General features: G+C 45.5%; 1 pseudogene; it reads left to right on the top strand.

The window, feature by feature from the left end:
- The first annotated feature begins 1,732 nt into the window (after positions 1-1,732).
- LOC115896132 lies at positions 1,733-12,188 on the top strand (annotated as a pseudogene).
- Positions 12,189-13,107: the final 919 nt, after the last annotated feature.

Here is a 13,107-nt window from a genome sequence, read left to right on the forward strand (position 1 = left end):
CACCCGCAAAGGAATCAGGAGTGATCAGTCATCTCGAGCCCTGGAGCTGAAAGAAAAAGAGAAAAAACACTGCCGAGTATTTGGAGCAAAGGTTGTCCCTAACTGTGTACGAGGTGGGTGACCGAAACTCCCCAAGCTGAGAGTTTAACGTAGACTGATTCTGCACTGATCATTCCCAGGGGCCAAGCATCATTCCTTCGGAGTAACAAACCTTCATCCTAAGGCTCAAAGATTTCTCACAAATAAAACTACAAGCGAATGAGCAACTCTCAATGAAAAATAACTCACCGCACGTGAAAACAAAGCACTGTGAGTGAGAAAGCAACAGAAACCATAGTAGAAACAGACACACAAATACTTCAGATATTGAATTTGGCCGACCAAAACATAAAAGAAAACACAAACTCAAAAATATCTGGAGAGAAACAGAAAACTATTTTTTAAATTACCAAGCAGATGTGGAAAAATACCAAATAAAACTAATACAAATGAGAAAATATCACTGATTTTTTTTTAATTGATGGATGGATTTGACAACAAAATAGACACAATTGAAAAGTGAATTAGAGAACTAGAATCTAGAGGTGAACAAATTACTGAAATAGACACAAAGTGACAGAAATGGGAAATGTGAAAGACATTAATGAGAATACAGTTTGAAGACTGTGTTATGTTTAGTTAGAGTCCCAGAAACAGAAAAGAGAAAATTGGGAAGAGGTCGTATTTAAGGAGATTAGGCTGAGAATTTGCCAATATTGTTAGAAGACACCAACTCACAGATTTTTAAAGTGCAGTGAATCCAAGAAGGGTAAATAAAATTCTAGACACAACATAACTCAATTGATAAATGCTTTAAAGAAAAAATTTATATACATATATATTTTAAGAAAAATATATATACAATATATATATTTAGATGGAGTCTCGCTCTGTCGCCCAGGCTGAAGTGCAAGGGTGTGATCTCGGCTCACTGCAAGCTCCACCTTCCGGGTTCACGCCATTCTCCTGCCTCAGCCTCCTGAGTAGCTGGGACTACAGGCACCCGCCACCACCCCCGGCTAATTTTTTGTATTTTTAGTAGATACGGGGTTTCACCATATTAGCCAGGAAGATCTCGATCTCCTGACCTCATGATCCACCCACCTTGGCCCCCCAAAGTGCTGGGATTACAGGCGTGAGCCACCGCACCAGGCCAAAGGAAATGTTTTTTAAAATATGTAGTGATAAAAGATGGGTTGTCTTTCAAAAAGATATAAGAGGATTAAAACCACGCAAAAAACTAAAAAGCAAAGGAAATGAGAGTTATTAATGTAAATTATAAATTGAAATTCTACTTACATCTAATTTTTGCTGTTCAACCATGTTTTTTGATCTAGCTCTCTGATTCCATACATTCCAGACTTCTCAGTGGATTTGTAATAAACTATAAATAAAATAGCTCTCATTTATAAAGTCATGTGGAAACATTGTTAAAATTAAACATATTGAAAAAAAAAAAAAAAAGATATATTTCCCAAGAAGAACAATAGAAAATGGCCTATGTCAGTCGTGCGCTCATCTCTAAGCTTTCTGGAAGGATGGGGAGGGCAGGAGCCTTGCTCAGGAGGACTCTCACTAGACCCAGCTGGGAGTGGGGCTAAGCCAAGGTGATGATCCTCCCAGAAACCAGCCCTGCCTCTCCAGGGAAGAGGGTGGGATAAAAGCCACTGGTGGGTTTCCATCACAAGTAGAGCTGAGCTCCCTCCCTGGTGGCTGCTCAAAGAGTGACTTTGTTTTGTCCTGCAGAAGCTGAGGTGCCCCTGTGATCCAGGTCTTCCACCCTGAAACCCCACCCCTGCATCAAGGTCCTGCCTGGAGAGTCTACCTTGCAAAGCTTCCTGCTCCTGCACATGCCACAGGCCAGCAACCAGAGCCCATCATCTCAGAGGCCCCTGTATGTCCTTCGAAGGAACCAGGACCCTCAGAGCCCAGCATCCATCACTGTCGTCATCATCACAACCAAAGAAGAGCAAGCCTGGCAGGCGGGGTTACATCTCCAGGATGATGGGCTGCCAGCAACTGCACAGGATACGGCTACCTGCTTAACTGTGCTATCCAGCCAGCCAGCCAGCTGCAGGGCCTCTTGCTGCTCAAGAAGAGCTGATGGGCCGGGGATATTGGATCACACGTGTGGGCCACAGTACTGAGAAATGAGAGCACAGTGCTGGGAAATGGAAGCATAGTACTCAGAAATGGAAGCATAGTACTGGGAAATGGGAGCACAGTACTAGGAAATGGGAGCACAGAGTACTGGGAAATGGGAGAACAGTACTGGGAAATGGGAGCCACATAGTATTGGGAAATGGAGAACACAAGTACTGGGAAATGGGAGCACAGCACTGGGAAATGAGAGCACAGAGGACTGGGAAATGGGAGCACAGGACTGGGAAACGGGAGCACACGGCACTGCGAAATGAGAGCACATTACTGGGAAATGGGAGCACACAGCACTGGGAAATGGGAGCATAGTACTGGGAAATGGGAGAACAGTACTGAGAAATGGGAGTACTGAGAAATGGGAGCACAGAGTACTGGGAAATGGGAGCACAGTGCTGGGAAATGGAACACAGTACTAGGAATGGGAACACAGAGTACTGGGAAATGGGAGAACACAGTATTGGGAAATGGGAGCACATAGTATTGGGAAATGGGAGAACACAGTACTGGGAAATGGGAGAACACAGTACTGGGAAATGGGAGAACACAGTACTGGGAAATGGGAGCACAGTGCTGGGAAATGGGAAACACTGTACTAGGAAATGGGAGCACAGAGTCTGGGAAATGGGAGAACACAGTATTGGGAAATGGGAGCACACAGTACTGGGAAATGGAGCACACAGCACTGGGAAATGGGAGCATAGTACTGGGAAATGGGAGAAACAGTACTGAGAAATGGGAGTACTGAGAAATGGGAGCACAGAGTACTGGGAAATGGGAGCACAGTGCTGGGAAATGGGAACACAGTACTAGGAAATGGGAGCACAGAGTACTGGGAAATGGGAGAACACAGTATTGGAAATGGGAGCACATAGTATTGGGAAATGGGAGAACACAGTACTGGGAAATGGGAGAACACAGTACTGGGAAATGGGAGCACAGTGCTGGGAAATGGGAACACAGTGCTGGGAAATGGGAGCACAGAGTCTGGGAAATGGGAGAACACAGTATTGGGAAATGGGAGCACGTAGTATTGGGAAATGGGAGAACACAGTACTGGGAAATGGGAGCACACAGCACTGGGAAATGGGAGCATAGTACTGGAAAATGGGAGCACAGTACTGAGAAATGGGAGTACTGAGAAATGGGAGCACAGTATGAGAAATGGGAGCCCACAGTACTGGGAAATAGAAGCATAGTATGGAGAAATGAAGGCACACAGTACTGTGAAATGGGAGGTCAGTACTGGGAAATGAGAGCACGGTTCTGGAAAATAGGAGCACACAGTACTGAGAAATGGGAGCACAGTACTGGGAAACCCCATATCTGGATTCTGAGTTCTTCAGCCTAGCCCAGACTTCTTATCTTAGTAGACAACAAGAGTCAAGAGAAGACCAGAGAACTGCAGGCATCCTCTATATTTTAATGAACTCTGCAATTTAATCTGTAGTCATATTTTAAAAGATAATCAGTTTTCTAAATATATCTATGACATTGGGCTGTTTTTGTGTTTCTATAAAGAAATACCTGAGGCTGGGTAATTTATTCTAAAAGCAGGTTTAACTGGCTCACAGCTCTGCAGGCTGTACAGGAAGCACGGTGCTGGTATCTGCTTGGCTTCTGGTGAGGCCTCAGGAAGCTTCTGTCATGGCAGGAGGTGGGGTGGGAACCAACACGTCATGTAGTGAGAGCAGGAGCAAGAGAGAGTGGTGGGGTTGGCGGGGGTGCCATACATTTTTAAATGACCAGATCTCAAGTGAACGACCAGAGCAAGAACTCACTCATCACCAAGGGGATGGCACTAAACTATTTATGAGGAACCTGCTCCCATGATTCAAACACCTCCCACCAGGCCCCACCTCCAGCACTGGGGATTACATCTCAACGTGGGACTTGGAGGGGACAAACATCCAAGCTATATCATTCCACCCCTGGTCCCTCAAATCTCATGTCCAACTCACCTTGCAACATGCAATCATCCCTTCCCAATAGTCCCTGAAAGTCTAAACTCATTCCAGGATCAACTCAATCAAAATGCCAAGTCTAAAGGCTCCTCTGGAGATGAGTTCCTTCCACCTATGAGCCTGTGAGATCAAAAACAAGTTATTTACTTCGCAGACAATGGATACAATGATGGTACAGGTACTGGGTAAACATACGTATTCCAAGAGGAAAATACTGGCCAAAAGAAAGAGGCTACAGGCCCCAAGCAAGTCCGAAACTCAGCAGGGCACACATTAAACCTTAAAGTTCCAAAATAATCTCCTTTGACTTCATGAGGCACACTGGTGTGAGGCGTGGGCTCCCAAGGCCTTGTACAGCTCCACCCCTGTGCCTTTGCAGCTTGCGGCCCCTGCAGCCAATCTCATGGGTTAGAGTTAAGTACTTGTGGCTTTTCCAGGCTGAGGCTGCTGCCAGTAGATCAAACATTCTGGGGTCTGGAGGGCAGAGGCCCTCTACCCGTAGCTCCACTACGCAGTGCCCTGGAGGAGTCTGTGTGGGCTCCAACCCTACATTTCCTCCCAGCATTGCCCTCATAGAGTATCTCTGTGAGGGCTCTGCCGCTGCAGCAGGCTTCTGCCTGGGCAGCCAGGTTTTCCCACACATCCTCTGTAATCTAGAGGGAAGCTGCCAATCCCCCTTCACTCTTGTGTTCTGTGTTCCTGCAGAGTTCACACTACTTGGAAGTCACCAAGGCTTACCCTCTAGAGCAGCAGTCCACACTGTACCTGGAGACTGTTGAACCACCACTGAACCACCTGAAGAAGTTGGGATACAGGTACCAGTGTCCCCAGGCTGCACAGGGCATCAGGGCCCTAGTCCTGGCCCATTAAGCCATTCTTTCTGCTTGGCCTCTGGGCCTGTGATGGGAGGGGCTACTGCAAAGATCTCTGAAATGTCTTCAAGGTCTTTTTCCCATTGTCTTGGATATTAGCACTTGGCTCCCTTTTAGCCATGCAAATCTCTCTAATAGGTGGTTGCTCTGCAGCCTGTTTGGATTCCTCTCCTGAAAACATTTTTTCCTTTCTCTACCACATGGCTAAGCTGCAAATGTTCCAAACTGTTACACCCTGCTTTCCTTGTAGGTATAAATTCTAACTTTAAGTCATTCATTTGCTCCCATATCTGATCATAGGTGATTAGAAGCAGCCATGCCACTTCTTGAATGTTGAGCTGCTTAGAAATGTCTTCTGCCAGACACCCTAAGTTACCATTCTTAAGTTCAAACTTCCACAGATCACTAGGACACGAATACAATGCAGCCAAGCTCTTTGCTAAGGCACACGAGGGTGACCTTTGCTCCAGTTCCCAATAACTTCCTCGTTTCCATCTGAGACCTTGTCAGCCTGGCCTTCATTATCCATATTTCTATCTGCATTTTGCTTCCAGCCCCTTAATGAGTCACTGAGTTCCAAACTTTCCCTCACTTTTCTGTCTTCTTCTGAGCCCTCCAAAGTCTTCCAACCTCTGCTCATTACCCAGTTCCAAACCTGCTACCACATTTTCAGGTATCTTTATAGCAATGTCCTGCTCCTCAGTGCCAATTTTCTGAATGAACCCATTGTTGCATTGCTATAAAGAAATAACTGAACCTGGGTAATTATTGACAAGAGACCTGAATCCATAGGTATTCATGATGAGTAATTCATGACAAGCTGCACAAATGGAAATAAGAAATCCAGGCCTAGATGCATTGTAGGGTAAGGCGGAACACAAAACAAAATCTAACTTTAAAAACAACCAGAAAGAAACAACAAATCATCCACAGAAGGAAAAGCAATGAGACAGCAGATGTGTTAATGGTAACAACAGTAGGTAGATAAATAGTAATATGTACAAAGTGTGACAAAAAAAAAAAAAAACAAAAAAAAAACTTTTGACCTGGAATTATGTACCCAGCAACACTATTTTTAGGAAAAAGAGGCCGGGCGCGGTGGCTCAAGCCTGTAATCCCAGCACTTTGGGAGGCCAAGACGGGCGGATCACGAGGTCAGGAGATCGAGACCATCCTGGCTAACACGGTGAAACCCCGTCTCTACTAAAAAACACAAAAAACTAGCCGGGCGAGGTGGCAGCGCCTGTAGTCCCAGCTACTCGGGAGGCTGAGGCAGGAGAATGGCGTGAACCCGGGAGGCGGAGCTTGCAGTGAGCTGAGATCCGGCCACTGCACTCCAGCCTGGGCGACAGAGCGAGACTCCGTCTCAAAAAAAAAAAAAAAGGAAAAAGAGCAAATTAATCATATTTTCAGATAAATAAAAGCCAAGTTGACCACCAACAATCCTACACTAATGGGACGTCAAAAAAGATGTGTTTATTGAGGGGAAACATGTAAAGCAAACACAGAGCCCACAGGAAATAATTTAGAAAAAATTATCACTTATGGAAGTTTTCAATGCAACTCAATCACTGTTAGGTCAACCATATTTTTAAAATAATAAAAATATAGATTTGGACAACACCATTTACAGGCTTGATTTATGGGACATCTGTGGAACTGGAAGCTCATTTATTATTAGTAGAAAATGTGCATTCTCCTTAGGCACACAAGGAATATTGCCCAAAACACGGCTTACTAGCCTCAACAAGTCTGAAATAACTTCTATGGGATGGACCAGTGTTCCCCTCTACATACTTTGACAATTTTTCCTGTCTGCTTTTAAAATTTCTATTTATCATTGGGACTGAGCAATTTGATTATAATGAGACATGATGTAATTTTATTCAATGGTACTTGTGCTTGAGGTGCATTGAACTTCTTGCATCTCTAGGTTTATAGTTAACATCCAATTTGGAAAAAAATGTTGTCATTATTTTTCCAAACATCGTTTTTAATGCACTACCCTCATTACTCATGTTTTCTTCTCTCCTTCAGGGACTTCAATTAAATATATATTAAGCCACGTGAAGTTGTCCCACAGATTACAGATTATTTGGCTTAATTTTTTTAATCCTCTTTTCTTTTGGTTTCATTTCAGATCGTTCATATTGCTATGGTTTCACAATGAATAATCTTTTTTTTCTTTAACATCTAATGGGCCATTAATCCCATGCAGTGCAGTTCTTATTTTATACATTGTAGCTTTCACCTCTGGAACAATGATCCAGAGTGGTGTTATATCTTCCGTGCCTCAAATTAGCTTTTACAATATGTGGAATACAGTTTTGATATTGTTTTAATGCCTTTGTGTCTGTTCTGGATCAGTTTTAATAGACTAATTGGTCTCCTTATGGCTCCTATTTTCCCACTTGTTTGTATGCCTAATATTTCTGATTGGATGTCAAAAATTGTTGCCTTCTCTGGTGTTGGATATTTCTGGAGTCCTATCAGTATTCCTGAGGATTTCACAGAACTGACAAAAGACACAAATCCACAGGTATATGATGAGTTAATTATGACAAGCTGCATAAATAAAAAGAAGAAATCCACACCTAAGTAAATCTTATTCGGGGATGCAGATAAGACAAAATCTCATTCTGAGATGCAGTTATTTAAGAACAGAGTTTTAAAGTGTTTATAGATGTAAGGGGTAGAAGTGCAGATTTCTTCCATGCATATATTGCATAGTGGTGACATCTGGGCTTTTAGTGTACCCATCGACTGAATAGTGAACATTGTACTGAATAAGTAATTTTTTCAACTCTCACCCCCTTCCACCCTCCCACCTTTTGGAGTGTCCAGTGTCTTATTATTCCACTCCATATGTCCATGTGTACACATTGTTTAGCTGCCACTTATATGTGAGAACATGTGGTATTTGACTTTTTGTTTCTGAGTTATTTCACTCAGGATAATGGCCTCTATCCATGTTGCTCAAAAGATATGATTTCATTCTTTATTATGAAGGGGTAGTATTACCTTGTGTGTATATGCTACATTTTCTTTAACCGGTCCTCCACTGATGGATGCTTAGGTTGATCCATTATCTTTTCTGTTGTGAATAGTATTGTGATAAACATACAAGTGCAGGTGGTTTTTGATATAATTAATTCTTTCCCTTTGGGTATACACCGATTAGTGGAGTTGCTGAACCAAATAGTGGTTCTATTAGAGAAATCTCCATACTGTTTTCCAGAAAGATTATACTGATTTACCTTCCCAGTAGCATTCCCCTTTCTCCACATCTTCACTAAAATCTCTTGTTTTTAGACTTTAATTATAGCCATTCTGATTGGTCTAAGATGGTATTGCATTATGATTTTAATTTGCCTTTCTCTGATAATTAGTGATGTTGAGCATTTTTTCATGTTTTTTGACCACTTTTGTGTCTTCTTTGGAAAAATGTCTGTTCATATCCTTTGCCCACTTTTTAATGGGCTTATTTGGTTTGACTTCCTTGTAGATTCTAGATATTAGCCCTTTGTTAGATGCATAGTTTGCAACTATTTTCCCATTCTGCAGGTTGTATATTTACCCTGTTGATAGTTTCTTTGCTGTGCAGAAGTTTAAGTTCCATTTGTCTATTTTTGTTTTTGTTACAGTTGCTTTGAGGACTTGGTCATAAATTATTTGCCTAGGTCAATGTCCAGAAGAATTTTTCCTAAGTTTTCTTCTAGGATTTTTATAGTTTTGGGTCTTATGTTTAGGTCTTCAATCCATCTTGAGTTAACATTCGTATATGGTAAGAGGTATTGGTCCAGTTTCATTCTTCTGCATATGCCAATCCAGTTTTCCCAGCACCATTTATTGAAAAGGGTGTCATTTCCTCAATGTATATTTTTATTGACTTTGTGTCTTCATTTCTGAGTCCTCTATTCTGTTCCATTAATCTATATGTCTATGTTTGTACTACTGCCGTGCTGTTTTGGTTACCATATGCTTGTAGTATAATTTGAAGCCAGGTGATGTGATGCCTCCAACTTTGTTCTTTTAGCTTTGGATTGCTTTGGCTAGTTAGGCTGTTTGTGAGTTCCATGTAAATTTTAGGATTTTTTTTCTAATTTGATAGAGATTGTGTTGGGTCTGTTGATTCCTTTGAACAGTATAATAATTTTTAACAATATTGATTATTCCAATCCATGAGCATGGGATGCGTTTCCATCTGTTTGTGTCATGTATTACTTATTTCATCAGCATGTTGTAGTTCTCCTTATAACGATCTTTCACTTCCTTGGTTAAATATATATCTAGGTAATTTTTTGTAGCTATAATAAATGAGATTGCCTTCCTGATTCGGTTCTTGGCCAGATGGTTATTGGTGTATAAGAATGCTATTGATTTCTGTACATTAATTTTGTATCCTTAAATGTTATTTATCAAATCTAAGAGTTTTTTGGTGGAGTCTTAATACGGTTTGGCAGTGTCCCCACACAACTCTCATCTTGAATTGTAGCTGCCATAATTCCCATGTGTTGTGGGAGGGACCTGGTGGGAGAGAATTGAATCACGGGGGCAGCTTTCCCCACACTGTTCTCATGGTAGTGAATAAGTCTCACGAGATCTGACGGTTTTATAGGGGAAACCCCTCACTTGGCCTTCATTCTCTCTCTTGCCTGCTGCCATGTAAGATCTGCCTTTTGCCTTCCACCATGATTGTGAGGCCTCCCCAGCCATGTGGAACTGTGAGTCCATTAAACCTCCTTTTGTTTATAAATTACTGAGTCTCAGGCATGCCTTTACCAGCAGTGTGAAAATGGACTAATACAAGTCTTTAGGGTTTTCTATACAGAATATCATTTCACCAACAGAAAGGGATAGTTTGGGCTCCTTCTTCTTCAATTTGCATTCCCTTTATTTCTTTCTCTTGCCTGATTGCTCTGGCCAGGACTTTCAGTACTATGTAGCATAAAAGTGCTGAAAGTGGGCATCCGGGTCTTATACCAGTTCTTAGAGGGAATACTTTCAACTTTTCCCTGTTAAGTATGATGCTGGCTGTGGATTTGTCATGGAAGGCTTCTATTATGTTGATGCATGTTCCTTCTAGTTTGTTGAGAATTTTATCATGAAGGGAGGCTGAATTTGATCAAAAGCATCTATTTAGATGATCATTTGGTTTTTATCCTGAATTCTGTTCATGTGCCATGTCTCATTTATTGATTTGCATGCCTGGGATAAATCCCACCTGATCAGGGTGCATTACCGTTTTGATGTGCTGTCGGGTTCTATTTTCTGGTATTTTGTTGAGGATTTTTACACTGTATTCACAGGGATATTGATCTGGAGTTTTCTTTTTTTGTTGTGTCTTTGTCTGGTTTTGGTCCCAGGGTGATACTGGCCTCACAGAATGAGTTAGAGAGATATCCCCCCTCTTCAATTTCTTGGAATAGTTTCAGAAGGATTGGTATTAGTTCTTCGTATGTTTGGTAGAATCTGGCTGTGAATCCATCTAGTCCCGGGCTGAGTGCAGGGCATCCACACAACAAGTGAAGCCACTTCTGGCAGCGGGGAAAACAATTGCAGGGACAGAAGCAGACCCGGCTCCGTGTGGTCTGCTTGGAGCCATCTCGGCTTCACAGAGCTCACTGCCCACTGCCTCTGACAGCCACACCCAGGGCCTCCGCCCCTGCCCTTGCCAGCTGGGGTGTGTCCTCTCCACTGCAGACACAAGCGCCTCCCTTCTCTGCGGCCCTCAGCTCTGCGACGCCATCCTCTCTCTGGTCCTCTGTGTCTCTGCCAGGCATGGGCTCCTGTCCACATCTTTTCTGCCCAGCACACTGTCCTGTTGCCGTGTCCCCGCATCCTTCCCTAGCATCGGCTGTGGAACTGAGGTAGCAATGGCTGGCATATGAAGAATGTGCTCCAAGCAGCTCTGCCTAGGGCTGAACACCCCCCATGTGGCTTCCCCTCCTCATCAGCATCTGACCAGTGGCAACAGTGAGGCCACAAGGCTCAAATGCCCTTCCCTGGGTCACAGGTGTGTGATAGTGGAGTCAGAGTCGCTCCCTGGCAGCAAGACCCAGAACCTGTACTTTCATTCCATGTTCCACAGCAATTCCAACCTTGAAATTGAACTTGGCTTCTTTAAACAATATAACCAGATGTAATCATAGCCCAAACACACAAGGCACGTGCACACACACAGGTGCAAACACATACACATACACACAAAGACACATGGGCACAGGCACAGAGGCACATGCACACACATGCAAACACACAGACACAGGCATGTGCACACAAGCACACACAGGCACACAGGCACGTGGACCTACAGGTGCAAACACACATTCACACAGAGACACAGGCACATGCAGACACACACTCGTGCAAACACACAGAGACACACAGACACACAGCTGAACATACGCAGCTGAGCACATACCAACATACATACACCAGCATGCATACTCACACATACAGGTGCACATTCACACACAGGAATACACAAACACACGCATCCATGTGCACACACACACACACGTGCACACACACATCTCGGCAGACATTTTACCTAAGCTGCCAATGACCCGTGGGAGCGGCTTCAACACCCCCATGAGCCTTTCCAGGCCCCACACCCAGGCAGGCACGTCGTTCCTTCAGCGACAGGCGTCACACTGACCACCCCCTCAGGCCCCATGCACCCAGGTTGTAGCTTGTCCCCAGCCCAGGACCCACACAGGAGCTGCTTAGGGTTCTCAAGGGGCCGTGACTGCTCACCTTCTGTGGGCCACACCCCCACAGGGCCCACAGAAGCTGCTCAGTCCATAGGCCATCAAAGGACGTTCAGCTGCCAGGGGTGGGTGGACACCTGACAGGTCCAGCTGCAGGCCTGGTGGGAGCGGCCCCACCTCAGCTGCTGGGACCCGGCATCCCCACACTTGGCATCGGAGGCCTTTTCATGTCTGCTGCTGTCTGTCCCCAGGAGTCCATTTCTCCCCCCACTCCCTGTGCCTCCATCTTCAACATGGGGCCTCCCAATGGACCTGGGCTCCTGTCCTGGTCTCCCACTGCAGACGCGGATGGCCCAGCGTCTCCCGCCGTCGCTTCCGTCCAGGGCTTCCAGTGCTACCCAACACGCTGTGTCTGCCCTGCCCAACCTCCACTGTCAGCCTGAACCTCTGCCCACAAAACCCAACCCCAAACCCTGGCAGGGTGGGCGAGGGTGCTGGGCAGCAGGGGCTTGTCCCTGAGAGCCGGCCTCCTCCTATGTGACAGCTGCCTGGCCTGGTGCTCCCAACTGCGGACACAGAACCTGTGCAGAAAGCCGTGGAAACAGCCGCAGGCAGGCGCCTTGGTGAGCGCTGCTGGTCACTGGTGCAGCGCCACAGGTGGAGCTGGGAAAAGCTTTGGTGCTGGGGGGGTAGTGCCCCTCACCCAAAAAATTCACATCGACCCAGAACCTCAGAGTAAGACCTTACTGTAAAATAGGATCTTTGTAGATGTAATTCCATTAAAGATTTTGAGATTATCCCAGCTTATCCTGGTGGCCCTTAAATCCAGTGACAGGTGTCCTGATAAGCAAAGGAGAAGACAGACACAAACTCTGGGAAGGAGGCCCCGTGAGGACAGGGGCAGAGGTGGAGCCATGGGGCCACCGCCCAGGACCGCCTGGAGCCACAGAAGCTGGAAGAGGTGGGAACCTCCTGAGCGCACAGGCCTTGATGTCGGACTTCTGGCCTCCTAAGCCTTAAGAGGGAACCCCTGTTGTTCAACCCATTTGTAGTGATTTTCTCAGGAGCCCAGGAAGCATCTTAAAACCGGACACTGTGCGTGGATCACATCATTGGCTGCGCTGAGCGGATACCCGGTGGCCCGCGGGGCCTGCTCAGAACCCGCCTTGTAAGGCAGACGCCTCGGGGCGCCTCGCACGTTTCCCGGGCCGGGTGGGGGGTCGGGGGCGGGGATGCCAACGAGCACGGGGGCGGGGGCGGGCGCGGGACGCTGGGGGCCGGGGGCGGGCACGGGGCGGGGCCGCGGCGGAGCCCTCAGCTGAGCACCAGGTCGTGAGCTGTGGAGGAGCAGAGGCGCCGCCG

Source organism: Rhinopithecus roxellana, unplaced genomic scaffold (genome assembly GCF_007565055.1).
Source record: "Rhinopithecus roxellana isolate Shanxi Qingling unplaced genomic scaffold, ASM756505v1 contig5262, whole genome shotgun sequence".
NCBI classification, from domain to species: domain Eukaryota; kingdom Metazoa; phylum Chordata; class Mammalia; order Primates; family Cercopithecidae; genus Rhinopithecus; species Rhinopithecus roxellana.